This window comes from Oncorhynchus tshawytscha, linkage group LG04 (genome assembly GCF_018296145.1).
Source record: "Oncorhynchus tshawytscha isolate Ot180627B linkage group LG04, Otsh_v2.0, whole genome shotgun sequence".
NCBI lineage: Eukaryota > Metazoa > Chordata > Actinopteri > Salmoniformes > Salmonidae > Oncorhynchus > Oncorhynchus tshawytscha.
The window spans coordinates 7,264,240-7,279,239 of NC_056432.1; the positions used below are offsets into that span (position 1 = coordinate 7,264,240).

General features: G+C 46.7%; 1 pseudogene; it reads left to right on the forward strand.

The window, feature by feature from the left end:
- The window catches only part of LOC121846407, a 78,439-nt pseudogene extending 73,188 nt beyond the window's left edge, over window positions 1–5,251 (forward strand).
- The last annotated feature ends 9,749 nt before the right edge of the window (window positions 5,252–15,000 follow it).

The following is a 15,000-nucleotide window of genomic DNA, read 5'->3' on the forward strand; positions in this document are numbered from 1 at the left end:
GTCCTGTCCAAATCTGTCCTATCCTGTCCTGTCCAAATCTGTCCTATCCTGTCCTGTTCTGTCCTTTCAATCAATCTCTGAACTCCCCCCCAACATTCAGTCTACTGCTCCCTTACACCCATTCCCTTTATTTCTCGTTATTTCACACTCTCTCTCTCTCTGTCTCTCACACTCTCTCTGTCTCTCACACTCTCTGTCTCTCTCTCTCTGTCTCTCACACTCTCTCTGTCTCTCACACTCTCTGTCTCTCTCTCTCTGTCTCTCACACTCTCAATTCAATTCAATTCAAGGGCTTTATTGGCATGGGAAACATGTGTTAACATTGCCAAAGCAAGTGAGGTAGACAACATACAAAGTGAATATATAAAGTGAAAAACAACAAAAATTAACAGTAAACATTACACATACAGAAGTTTCAAGACAGTAAAGACGTTACAAATGTCATATTATATATATATACAGTGTTTTAACAATGTACAAATGGTTAAAGGACACAAGATAAAATAAATAAGCATAAATATGGGTGTATTTACAATGGTGTTTGTTCTTCACTGGTTGCCCTTTTCTCGTGGCAACAAGTCACAAATCTTGCTGCTGTGATGGCACACTGTGGAATTTCACCCAGTAGATATGGGAGTTTTTCCAAATTGGATTTGTTTTCGAATTCTTTGTGGATCTGTGTAATCTGAGGGAAATATGTCTCTCTAATATGGTCATACATTGGGCAGGAGGTTAGGAAGTGCAGCTCAGTTTCCACCTCATTTTGTGGGCAGTGAGCACATAGCCTGTCATCTCTTGAGAGCCATGTCTGCCTGCGGCGGCCTTTCTCAATAGCAAGGCTATGCTCACTGAGTCTGTACATAGTCAAGGCTTTCCTTAATTTTGGGTCAGTCACAGTGGTCAGGTATTCTGCCGCTGTGTACTCTCTGTGTAGGGCCAAATAGCATTCTAGTTTGCTCTGTTTTTTTGTTAATTCTTTCCAATGTGTTAAGTAGTTATCTTTTTGTTTTCTCATGATTTGGTTGGGTCTAATTGTGCTGCTGTCCTGGGGCTCTGTAGTGTGTGTTTGTGTTTGTGAACAGAGCCCCAGGACCAGCTTGCTTAGGGACTCTTCTCCAGGTTCATCTCTCTGTAGGTGATGGCTTTGTTGTGGAAGGTTTGTGAATCGCTTCCTTTTAGGTGGTTGTAGAATTTAACAGCTCTTTTCTGGATTTTGATAATTAGTGGGTATCGGCCTAATTCTGCTCTGCATGCATTATTTGGTGTTCTACGTTGTACACGGAGGATATTTTTGCAGAATTCTGCGTGCAGAGTCTCAATTTGGTGTTTGTCCCATTTTGTGAAGTCTTGGTTGGTGAGCGGACCCCAGACCTCACAACCATAAAGGGCAATGGGTTCTATGACTGATTCAAGTATTTTTAGCCAAATCCTAATTGGTATGTTGAAATTTATGTTTCTTTTGATGGCATAGAATGCCCTTCTTGCCTTGTCTCTCAGATCGTTCACAGCTTTGTGGAAGTTACCTGTGGTGCTGATGTTTAGGCCAAGGTATGTATAGTTTTTGTGTGCTCTAGGGCAACAGTGTCTAGATGGAATTTGTATTTGTGGTCCTGGTGACTGGACCTTTTTTGGAACACCATGATTTTGGTCTTACTGAGATTTACTGTCAGGGCCCAGGTCTGACAGAATCTGTGCATAAGATCTAGGTGCTGCTGTAGGCCCTCCTTGGTTGGTGACAGAAGCACCAGATCATCAGCAAACAGCAGACATTTGACTTCGGATTCTAGCAGGGGAGGCCGGGTGCTGCAGACTCTTCTAGTGCCCGCGCCAATTCGTTGATATATATGTTGAAGAGGGTGGGGCTTAAGCTGCATCCCTGTCTAACCCCACGACCCTGTGTGAAGAAATGTGTGTGTTTTTGCCAATTTTAACCGCACACTTGTTGTTTGTGTACATGGATTTTATAATGTCGTATGTTTTACCCCCAACACCACTTTCCATCAGTTTGTATAGCAGACCCTCATGCCAGATTGAGTCGAAGGCTTTTTTGAAATCAACAAAGCATGAGAAGACTTTGCCTTTGTTTTGGTTTGTTTGGTTGTCAATTAGGGTGTGCAGGGTGAATACATGGTCTGTTGTACGGTAATTTGGTAAAAAGCCAATTTGACATTTGCTCAGTACATTGTTTTCATTGAGGAAATGTACGAGTCTGCTGTTAATAATAATGCAGAGGATTTTCCCAAGGTTACTGTTGACACATATTCCACTGTAGTTATTGGGGTCAAATTTGTCTCCACTTTTGTGGATTGGGGTGATCAGTCCTTGGTTCCAAATATTGGGGAAGATGCCAGAGCTAAGTATGATGTTAAAGAGTTTTAGTATAGCCAATTGGAATTTGTTGTCTGTATATTTGATCATTTCATTGAGGATACCATCAACACCACAGGCCTTTTTGGGTTGGAGGGTTTTTATTTTGTCCTGTAACTCTTTCAATGTAATTGGAGAATCCAGTGGGTTCTGGTAGTCTTTAATAGTTGATTCTAAGATCTGTATTTGATCATGTATATGTTTTTGCTCTTTATTCTTTGTTATAGAGCCAAAAAGATTGGAGAAGTGGTTTACCCATACATCTCCATTTTGGATAGATAATTCTTCGTGTTGTTGTTTGTTTAGTGTTTTCCAATTTTCCCAGAAGTGGTTAGAGTCTATGGATTCTTCAATTGCATTGAGCTGATTTCTGACATGCTGTTTCTTCTTTTTCCGTAGTGTATTTATGTATTGTTTTAGTGATTCACCATAGTGAAGGCGTAGACTCAGGTTTTCCGGGTCTCTATGTTTTTGGTTGGACAGGTTTCTCAATTTCTTTCTTAGATTTTTGCATTCTTCATCAAACCATTTGTCATTCTTGTTAATTTTCTTCGGTTTTCTATTTGAGATTTTTATATTTGATAGGGAAGCTGAGAGGTCAAATATACTGTTAAGATTTTCTACTGCCAAGTTTACACCTTCACTATTACAGTGGAACGTTTTACCCAGGAAATTGTCTAAAAGGGATTGAATTTGTTGTTGCCTAATTGTTTTTTGGTAGGTTTCCAAACTGCATTCCTTCCATCTATAGCATTTCTTAATGTTACTCAGTTCCTTTGGCTTTGATGCCTCATGATTGAGTATTGCTCTGTTTAAGTAGACTGTGATTTTGCTGTGGTCTGATAGGGGTGTCAGTGGCCTGACTGTGAACGCTCTGAGAGACTCTGGGTTGAGGTCAGTGATAAAGTAGTCTACAGTACTACTGCCAAGAGATGAGCTATAGGTGTACCTACCATAGGAGTCCCCTCGAAGCCTACCGTTGACTATGTACATACCCAGCGTGCGACAGAGCTGCAGGAGTTGTGACCCGTTTTTGTTGGTTATGTTGTCATAGTTGTGCCTAGGGGGCATATGTGGGAGGGAATGCTGTCACCTCCAGGCAGGTGTTTGTCCCCCTGTGTGCTGAGGGTGTCAGGTTCTTGTCCGGTTCTGGCATTTAGGTCGCCACAGACTAGTACATGTCCCTGGGCCTGAAATGATTGATTTCCCCCTCTAGGATGGAGAAGCTGTCTTCATTAAAATATGGGGATTCTAGTGGGGGATATAGGTAGCACACAGGAGGACATTTTTCTCTGTTAGGATAATTTCTTTTTGAATTTCTAGCCAAATGTAGAATGTTCCTGTTTTGATTAATTTAATGGAGTGAGTTAGGTCTGCTCTATACCAAATTAGCATACCCCCTGAGTCCCTTCCCTGTTTCACACCTGGTAGTTTGGTGGATGGGACTACCAGCTCTCTGTAACCTAGAGGGCAACCAGTGGGTCCATCTCCTCTATCTGTCTCTCACACTCTCTGTCTCTCACACTCTCTGTCTCTCACACTCTCGCTCTCTGTCTCTCTCACACTCTCTGTCTCTCTCTCTCTCTCTGTCGCTCACACTTTCTCTGTCTCTCTCTCTGTCTCTCTCTCTCTGTCTCTCACACTCTGTCTCTCTCTCTCTGTCTCTCACACTCTGTGTCTCTCACTCTCTCTCTCTCTCTCTCTCTCTCTCTCTCTCTCTCTCTCTCTCTCTCTGGGTCAGTCACAGTGGTCAGGTATTCTGCCGCTGTGTACTCTCTGTTTAGGGTCAAATAGCATTCTAGTTTGCCCTGTTTTTTTTATTTTATTCTTTCCAAGTAATTATCTTTGTCTCATGATTTGGTTGGGTCTAATTGTGTTGCTGTCCTGGGGCTCTGTAGTGTGTGTTTGTGTTTGTGAACAGAGCCCCAGGACCAGCTTGCTTAGGGGACTCTTCTCCAGGTTCATCTCTCTGTAGGTGATGGCTTTGTTATGGAAGTTTTGGGAATCGCTTCCTTTTTTAACGTATCTTTTCTGGATGTTGATAATTAGCTTGTATCTTCCTAATTCTGCTCTGCCTTCTCTCGCTCTCATTCTACCCCCCCCTTCTCTTCTTCTCTCTCTCTCTCTCCTCCAGTGATAGCAGTGAATGATATGAAGTGGCAGACATCAGGGATGTTCCGTCCCTTTGTGGAGGTCAATATGATTGGTCCACTCCTCACTGCCCAGAAGAGGAAGTTCACCACCAAGTCAAAGAACAACAGCTGGACAGCCAAGTACAACGAGACCTTCCAATTGTGAGTTCTTTACACCACCGAGTTCCCACTGAAAGTCTTTAGGTCACAGTTCAGTTTCGTAGAGCTTCCCTCAGATTTCCTACCGAACAGCAAACAATACATTCTCCATTTTTGGATAAACCAATCTACAAAACCCATTCTACCTCTACCATCTCTCCCTCTCCCTCTCTCTCCCACCCTCCTTCTCTCTCTCTCCCTCCCTCCCCCACCCTCCTTCTCTCTAATCCCTACCTTTCCCACCCCTCACCCCTCCAACAGTATCCTGGGTAAGGAGTCTCCAGACTGCTATGAGCTGCAGGTGACGGTGAAGGACTACTGTTTTGGCCGGGCCAACCGTGTCGTGGGCGTGGCCGTGGTCCAGCTGAGGGATGTAGCTGACAGGAAGTCATGCGTGTGCTGGTGCCCACTGGGTAGAACCATCCAGAAGGACGAGACGGGCGTGACGGTGATGCGTATCCTGTCTCAGCGGGCGGCCGACGAGGTGGCCAAGGACTTTGTCAAACTGAAGGATGAGACACGCCCTGTAGAGGAGGGGAGATGATGAGGGGATGAGGAAGGAGGAGAGAAGGACAGGGGAGAGAGGATAGGTAGAGGAGATGAGGAGAGAAGGAGAAGAGAGGGGGAGAGATGATAGGAAGAGGAGATGGGGAGGAGAGGGGGAGAGATGATAGGAAGAGGAGATGGCGAGAGGATAGGTAGAGGAGAGGGGGAGAGAGGATAGGTAGAGGAGAGGGGGAGAGAGGATAGGTAGAGGAGAGGGGAAGAGAGGATAGATAGAGGAGAGGGGGAGAGAGGATAGATAGAGGAGAGGGGGAGAGAGAATAGGTAGAGGAGAGGGGGAGAGAGAATAGGTAGAGGAGAGAGGGGAGAGAGGATGGATAGAGGAGAGAGGAAGAGAGAGGATAGATAGAGGAGAGGGGGAGATAGGATAGATAGAGGAGAGGGGAAGAGGATGGGTAGAGGAGAGAGGAAGAGGGGGAGAGAGGATGGGTAGAGAGAGGGGGAGAGAGGATGGGTAGAGGAGAGAGGATAGATAGAGGAGAGAGAGGATTGATAGAGGAGAGGGGGAGAGAGGATGGGTAGAGGAGAGAGGAAGAGGGGGAGAGAGGATGGGTAGAAGAGAGGGGGAGAGAGGATAGGTAGAGGAGAGGGGGAGAGAGGATGGGTAGAGGAGAGGGGGAGAGAGGGGGAGAGAGGATAGATAGAGGAGAGAGAGGATTGATAGAGGAGAGGGGGAGAGAGGATAGGTTGAGGAGAGCTTCTCGAGATGGAGTTTGAAGAGGAGACTCGCCCGGTGGAAGAGAGGGAGATGAGAATCAACATATAAGTTGCCCTTCTGCAAATGCATAATTTCCTGCTTCCTGGTCCTCTGGGCCAATGAGAGGGCCTGTAGCAGGCACATGACTGATGAGGGACCAATCAGAGACTTTCACTGTATGCATCAATGTAGTGGAGTGTGACACAACACCACACACCTCCACTGTTGCTTTTATAACACACGCACACACACACACACACACACACACACACACACACACACACACACACACACACACACACACACACACACACACACACACACACACACACACACACACACACACACACACACACACACACACACACACACACACACACACACACACTTGTCAGTTTACTGTACCAGTATCAGCACAGTCTAGGCCCTACAAGTATGTTCTATACTTTTATACACTACTGGCTACAAGCATGAGACTGACTCCCAGAGCCCAACACCCTGACCTAACCTGTGATGAGAACACATGAGTCTGACTCCCAGAGCCCAACACCCTGACCTAACCTGTGATGAGAACACATGAGTCTGACTCCCAGAGCCCAACACCCTGACCTAACCTGTGATGAGAACACATGAGTCTGACTCCCAGAGCCCAACACCCTGACCTAACCTGTGATGAGAGCACATGGATTTGACATGACCTGTCTACAAGTGCCATCCCTATGTTTAGAGAGTAGGGTGAGGTACTAGAGTCACAGAGCCTGCTAGTTAACAGGGTGTGGTAGAGACTAGGGTGAGGTGAACTGTCAGGAATATATGTTCCCATACACCACAGCATTTAGGAGAGTGTTCCTCTACACCACAGAGTTTAGGAGAGTGTTCCTATACACCACAGCATCTAGGAGAGTGTTCCTATACACCACAGCATCTAGGAGAGTGTTCCTATACACCACAGCAGTTAGGAGACTGTTCCTATACACCACAGCATCTAGGAGAGTGTTCCTATACACCACAGCATCTAGGAGAGTGTTCCTATACACCACAGCATTTAGGAGAGTGTTCCTATACACCACAGCAGTTAGGAGACTGTTCCTATACACCACAGCATCTAGGAGAGTGTTCCCATACACCACAGCATCTAGGAGACTGTTCCTATACACCACAGCATCTAGGAGAGTGTTCCTATACACCACAGCATCTAGGAGACTGTTCCTATACACCACAGCATCTAGGAGAGTGTTCCCATACACCACAGCATCTAGGAGACTGTTCCTATACACCACAGCATCTAAGGAGACTGTTCCTATACACCACAGAGTTAAGGAGAGTGTTCCTATACACCACAGAGTTAGGAGAGTGTTCCTATACACCACAGCATCTAGGAGAGTGTTCCTATACACCACAGCATCTAGGAGAGTGTTCCCTATACACCACAGCATCTAGGAGAGTGTTCCTATACACCACAGCATTTAGGAGAGTGTTCCCATACACCACAGCATTTAGGAGAGTGTTCCTATACACCACAGCATCTAGGAGAGTGTTCCTATACACCACAGCATCTAGGAGAGTGTTCCTATACACCACAGCATCTAGGAGAGTGTTCCTATACACCACAGCATCTAGGAGAGTGTTCCCATACACCACAGCATCTAGGAGAGTGTTCCTATACACCACAGCATCTAGGAGAGTGTTCCCTATACACCACAGCATCTAGGAGAGTGTTCCCATACACCACAGCATCTAGGAGAGTGTTCCCATACACCACAGCATCTAGGAGAGTGTTCCCATACACCACAGCATCTAGGAGAGTGTTCCTATACACCACAGCATTTAGGAGAGTGTTCCTATACACCACAGCATTTAGGAGAGTGTTCCTATACACCACAGAGTTAAGGAGAGTGTTCCCATACACCACAGAGTTAAGGAGAGTGTTCCTATACACCACAGAGTTAAGGAGAGTGTTCCTATACACCACAGCATTTAGGAGAGTGTTCCTATACACCACAGCATTTAGGAGAGTGTTCCTATACACCACAGCATCTAGGAGAGTGTTCCTATACACCACAGCATCTAGGAGAGTGTTCCCATACACCACAGCATCTAGGAGAGTGTTCCCATACACCACAGCATCTAGGAGAGTGTTCCCATACACCACAGCATCTAGGAGAGTGTTCCCATACACCACAGCATTTAGGAGAGTGTTCCTATACACCACAGAGTTAAGGAGAGTGTTCCCATACACCACAGAGTTAAGGAGAGTGTTCCCGTACACCACAGAGTTAAGGAGAGTGTTCCTATACACCACAGCATTTAGGAGAGTGTTCCTATACACCACAGCATTTAGGAGAGTGTTCCCGTACACCACAGCATCTAGGAGAGTGTTTCTATACACCACAGAGTTAAGGAGAGTGTTCCTATACACCACAGCATCTAGGAGAGTGTTCCTATACACCACAGAGTTAAGGAGAGTGTTCCTATACACCACAGCATTTAGGAGAGTGTTCCCATACACCACAGCATCTAGGAGAGTGTTCCCATACACCACAGCATCTAGGAGAGTGTTCCCATACACCACAGCATCTAGGAGAGTGTTCCCATACACCACAGCATCTAGGAGAGTGTTCCCATACACCACAGCATCTAGGAGAGTGTTCCCATACACCACAGCATCTAGGAGAGTGTTCCTATACACCACAGCATTTAGGAGAGTGTTCCCATACACCACAGCATCTAGGAGAGTGTTCCTGTACACCACAGCATCTAGGAGAGTGTTCCTATACACCACAGAGTTAAGGAGAGTGTTCCTATACACCACAGCATTTAGGAGAGTGTTCCTATACACCACAGAGTTAAGGAGAGTGTTCCTATACACCACAGCATTTAGGAGAGTGTTCCTGTACACCACAGCATTTAGGAGAGTGTTCCCGTACACCACAGCATCTAGGAGAGTGTTCCTGTACACCACAGCATTTAGGAGAGTGTTCCCATACACCACAGCATCTAGGAGAGTGTTCCCATACACCACAGCATTTAGGAGAGTGTTCCCATACACCACAGCATTTAGGAGAGTGTTCCATACACCACAGCATTTAGGAGAGTGTTCCTGTACACCACAGCATTTAGGAGAGTGTTCCTGTACACCACAGCATCTAGGAGAGTGTTCCTATACACCACAGCATTTAGGAGAGTGTTCCTGTACACCACAGCATTTAGGAGAGTGTTCCCGTACACCACAGCATTTAGGAGAGTGTTCCTGTACACCACAGCATTTAGGAGAGTGTTCCCGTACACCACAGCATCTAGGAGAGTGTTTCTATACACCAGGCCTGCTTTACATCTGTCTCTGTAGGTAAAAAACAATTATTTTCTATTACAAGACATCCCACTAACTTTCTAGATTTGTATTTATTTATTTTGGCAACTTCAGTTTCTCTTTTCAACTGTTACTGCATATACATTGGTGTTATAGTGATGATGTCACCCATCAATCATCTATTTACTGAGACAGGGCTGGTCTCTCGTGTGAGCTTCTCCCCAAGGTTCCACCATTGGTAAAGGTCATTGGGCATCCTGTAATCGTAACAGACATTATCTGCCTGTCATTGGCCGAAAGAGAAGATGGACAGCTTGGCCATCCAATTATATCATATGGACGTGGAAGGGGATGGATATAGTATGAACTCTGTGTGTTATGCAGAGTTCATAACCAAGTGGGAATTTACCACATACGACCCGGGAAAAATCCACTTGAACCACCCCCAACTGGTAATTACTAGCAGATAAGTAGTATAGCATCCAGCTCCCACTTCTCTCACATGCTGACCTCTGACATCAAAATACTAAGGAAATGACCTCAGTAACAGCACTTTTCAGCAGTTAAATGCAAACAACAAAACATATTTTTTAATATAAATAATATATTAATATGTTTTTTTGAAAGCTATAATTTGTTTACAAGCTTGATAGCTGTACTTTTAGTTTATGGTTGATGCAGCTTGTTGGCCATTAACCAAATGGTGTTTCTCAACGAGTTCAAAGACACGCGAATGCATCCAACTAGTATTCAACAACTTCACAACTGGTAAATTCCCACCTCCCACTTGGTTACGAACACAGCATTATTAACAACTAACGGAAAAGTGTTCCGTTTCTAGCTCTGTTGACTTGGTTCTTATCTCTTGCACTCACACTGTTTCAATCTTACTGTAAGTTTGTAAAGAAATGCCTAACACCAGAGCAGGTATTTATTGTATAGAATCAAAGTAAACTAGATCTTCAGCTGTGAATTTGTATGTATATGTACTGTCAAATATGAAAAGATGGATATATATACTGTATGTAAAGTACTTGTAAAATTATATAAAGCTGTGAAATGTTTCATATACTTGTAGGAATGTTTGAAAATACGGCGTTCTGGTTTGGGGGGTGTGTTGGACTTGGAATGAGATTCGAAAGAGTGTTACACGTTTTTGTCCGTTGTGTTCCATTGGTGGTCAAGCGCCGCCCACAACTGTGTTTATTTTACCAGGCGGTGAACCTCTACCTCCCCTCCAACCCCAAATACAGGTAGGCTAGTAGCATCTCTGTACTCTCTCAGGCTGATGTTGACTTTGTCTCTGGGGTGAGTCCCTCTCTCTCTCAGGCTGATGTTGACTTTGTCTCTGGGGTGAGTCCCTCTCTCTCTCAGGCTGATGTTGACTTTGTCTCTGGGGTGAGTCCCTCTCTCTCTCAGGCTGATGTTGACTTTGTCAGGCTCTTTGGGGTGAGTCCCTCTCTCTCTCAGGCTGATGTTGACTTTGTCTCTGGGGTGAGTCCTCTCTCTCTCTCAGGCTGATGTTGACTTTGTCTCTGGGGTGAGTCCCTGGGGTGAGTATCTCTCTCAGGCTGATGTTGACTTTGTCTCTGGGGTGAGTCCCTCTCTGGGGTGAGTCTCTCAGGCTGATGTTGACTTTGTCTCTGGGGTGAGTCCCCTCTCTCAGGCTGATGTTGACTTTGTCTCTGGGGTGAGTCCCTCTCTCTCAGGCTGATGTTGACTTTGTCTCTGGGGTGAGTCCCTCTCTCTCAGGCTGATGTTGACTTTGTCTCTGGGGTGAGTCCCTCTCTCTCAGGCTGATGTTGACTTTGTCTCTGGGGTGAGTCCCTCTCTCTCAGGCTGATGTCAGGCTGACTTTGTCTCTGGGGTGAGTCCCTCTCTCTCTCAGGCTGATGTTGACTTTGTCTCTGGGGTGAGTCAGGCTGATGTTGACTTTGTCTCTGGGGTGAGTCCCTCTCTCTCAGGCTGATGTTGACTTTGTCTCTGGGGTGATGTGACTTTGTCCTGGGGTGAGTCTCTCTCTCAGGCTGATGTTGACTTTGTCTCTGGGGTGAGTCCCTATCTCGCTATCTTTTCCCTCTGGCTCTCTCTTAGGCCAGATAGTATATGCACAGTTCTGCCTGATGAACTGCTGAATGTGTTTAATGTTTAATGTAACCCTGTTCTCCATCCTCTCCAAATCTTTGTCTTCTTCTCTTTTCTCCCTCTCATTTCATTTCATTCTTCTTGTCTTTCTTGTATTCTCTCACTCTCTCCTTCTCTCGCTCTCTCCTTCTCTCGCTCTCTCCTTCTCTCGCTCTCTCCTTCTCTCGCTCTCTCCTTCTCTCGCTCTCTCCTTCTCTCGCTCTCTCCTTCTCTCTTCTCTCTCTCCTTCTCTCTCTCTCTCCTTCTCTCGCTCTCTCCTTCTCTCTCCTTCTCTCGCTCTCTCCTCTCTCCTTCTCTCGCTCTCTCCTTCTCTCGCTCTCTCCTTCTCTCGCTCTCTCCTTCTCTCGCTCTCTCCTTCTCCTCTCCTCTCTCCTTCTCTCTCTCTCTCCTTCTCTCTCTCTCCTTCTCTCGCTCTCTCCTTCTCTCGCTCTCTCCTTCTCTCGCTCTCTCCTTCTCTCGCTCTCTCCTTCTCTCGCTCTCTCCTTCTCTCGCTCTCTCCTTCTCTCGCTCTCTCCTTCTCTCGCTCTCTCCTACTCTCGCTCTCTCCTTCTCTCGCTCTCTCCTTCTCTCGCTCTCTCCTTCTCTCGCTCTCTCCTTCTCTCGCTCTCTCCTTCTCTCGCTCTCTCCTTCTCTCGCTCTGTCTCTCTCTCTAAATACTGTACATCGCGATGAACTTATTTCTGTCCAGAAGGCTGATCATTAATAGGCATGTTAATATTTATATGTTCTTAATTCCCTTCCTTTACATTAGATTGTGGCCGTGTTTATTAGGCACCAAAAGGAAGACCAAAAAAAATCCAATCAAATTGTATTTGTCACATACAGATGTTATTGCGGATGTAGCGAAATGCTTGTGTCAATAGCTCCAACAGTGCAGTAATATCTAACAATACACACAATCTAATGTGAAGGAAGGGAATTAAAGAGTATATCAATATTTGGATGAGCAATGTCAGAGCGGCATAGACTAAGATACAGTAAAATAGGACAGAATACAGTATATACATACGAGATGAGTAATGCAAAATATGTCAACATCATTATTAAAGCGAGTAGTGATCCATTTATTAAAGTGGCCAGTGATTTCAAGTCTATGTATATAGGGCAGCAGCCTCTAATGTGCTAGTGATGGCTATTTAACAGTCTGATGGCCTTGAGATAGAAGCTGTTTTTCAGTCCCTCGGTCCCCGCTTTGATGCACCTGTACTGACCTCGCCTTCTGGATGATAGCGGGGTGAACAGGCCGTGGCTCAGGTGGTTGATGTCCTTGATGATCTTATGGCCTTCCTGTGACATCGGGTGGTGTAGGTGTCCTGGAGGGCGGAGAGTTTGCCCCCGAGGATGCGTTGGGCAGACCTCACTACCCTCTGGAGAGCCTTACGGTTGCGTGTGGTGCAGTTGCCGTACCAGGCGGGGAAACAGCCTGACAGGACGCACTCATAGATAGAGACGCTAGTGGGCAGATCTTAACATATAGTCTCACAGAAGGGAAAGAGAGAACAAGACATGCAGTCCAGAGAAGGAAAGACTTAGTGAGTAATAAGAGGAGAAAGCAGAGGTCAAATAAAGAGGTTAGGGGAGTGGAGAGAGAGTGTCTAGTCCGGCCCCGTGTTCCTGTTTATCTTCTGTGTGTAAGTGTCTGAATCCCCTCTAGATTCCAAGCCCACCTACCTCTCACCAGCCAGACGTGAGAGGAGAAGAGAGAGGGGCAACATGAGACAGAGAGCAGAAGAGAGAGGCGCAACATGAGACAGAGAGGAGAAGTGAGAGGGGCAACATGAGACAGAGAGCAGAAGAGAGAGGGGCAACATGAGACAGAGAGGAGAAGAGAGAGGGGCAACATGAGACAGAGAGGAGAAGAGAGAGGGGCAACATGAGACAGAGAGGAGAAGTGAGAGGGGCAACATGAGATAGAGAGCAGAAGAGAGAGGGGCAACATGAGACAGAGAGCAGAAGAGAGAGGGGCAACATGAGACAGAGAGGAGAAGTGAGAGGGGCAACATGAGACAGAGAGCAGAAGAGAGAGGGGCAACATGAGACAGAGAGAAGTGAGAGGGGCAACATGAGACAGAGAGCAGAAGAGAGAGGGGCAACATGAGACAGAGAGGAGAAGTGAGAGGGGCAACATGAGACAGAGAGGAGAAGTGAGAGGGGCAACATGAGACAGAGAGGAGAAGAGAGAAGGGCAACATGAGACAGAGAGCAGAAGAGAGAGGGGCAACATGAGACAGAGAGCAGAAGAGAGAGGGGCAACATGAGACAGAGAGCAGAAGTGAGAGGGGCAACATGAGACAGAGAGGAGAAGTGAGAGGGGCAACATGAGACAGAGAGCAGAAGAGAGAGGGGCAACATGAGACAGAGAGCAGAAGTGAGAGGGGCAACATGAGACAGAGAGCAGAAGTGGGAGGGGCAACATGAGACAGAGAGGAGAAGAGAGAGGGGCAACATGAGATAGAGAGCAGAAGAGAGAGGGGCAACATGAGACAGAGAGGAGAAGTGAGAGGGGCAACATGAGACACAGGAGAAGAGAGAGGGGCAACATGAGACAGAGAGCAGAAGAGAGAGGGGCAACATGAGACAGAGAGCAGAAGTAGGAGGGGCAACATGAGACAGAGAGCAGAAGAGGGAGGGGCAACATGAGACAGAGAGCAGAAGTGGGAGGGGCAACATGAGACAGAGAGCAGAAGTAGGAGGGGCAGTTACATGCTTCTACACCTGCATTGCTTGCTGTTTGGGGTTTTAGGCTGGGTTTCTGTACAGCACTTTGAGATATCAGCTGATGTACGAAGGGCTATATAAATAAATTTGATTTGATTTGATTTGAAGAGAGAGGGGCAACATGAGACAGAGAGGCAACATGAGACAGAGAGCAGAAGTGAGAGGGGCAACATGAGACAGAGAGCAGAAGTGGGAGGGGCAACATGAGACAGAGATCAGAAGTGGGAGGGGCAACATGAGACAGAGAGCAGAAGTGAGAGGGGCAACATGAGACAGAGAGCAGAAGTGAGAGGGGCAACATGAGACAGAGAGCAGAAGTGGGAGGGGCAACATGAGACAGAGAGCAGAAGTGGGAGGGGCAACATGAGACAGAGAGCAGAAGTAGGAGGGGCAACATGAGACAGAGAGCAGAAGTAGGAGGGGCAACATGAGACAGAGAGCAGAAGTGGGAGGGGCAACATGAGACAGAGAGCAGAAGTAGGAGGGGCAACATGAGACAGAGAGCAGAAGTGGGAGGGGCAACATGAGACAGAGAGCAGAAGTGGGAGGGGCAACATGAGACAGAGAGCAGAAGTGGGAGGGGCAACATGAGACAGAGAGCAGAAGTAGGAGGGGCAACATGAGACAGAGAGCAGAAGTAGGAGGGGCAACATGAGACAGAGAGCAGAAGTGGGAGGGGCAACATGAGACAGAGAGCAGAAGTGGGAGGGGCAACATGAGACAGAGAGCAGAAGTGGGAGGGGCAACATGAGACAGAGAGCAGAAGTAGGAGGGGCAACATGAGACAGAGAGCAGAAGTAGGAGGGGCAACATGAGACAGAGAGCAGAAGTAGGAGGGGCAACATGAGACAGAGAGCAGAAGTGGGAGGGGCAACATGAGACAGAGAGCAGAAGTAGGAGGGGCAACA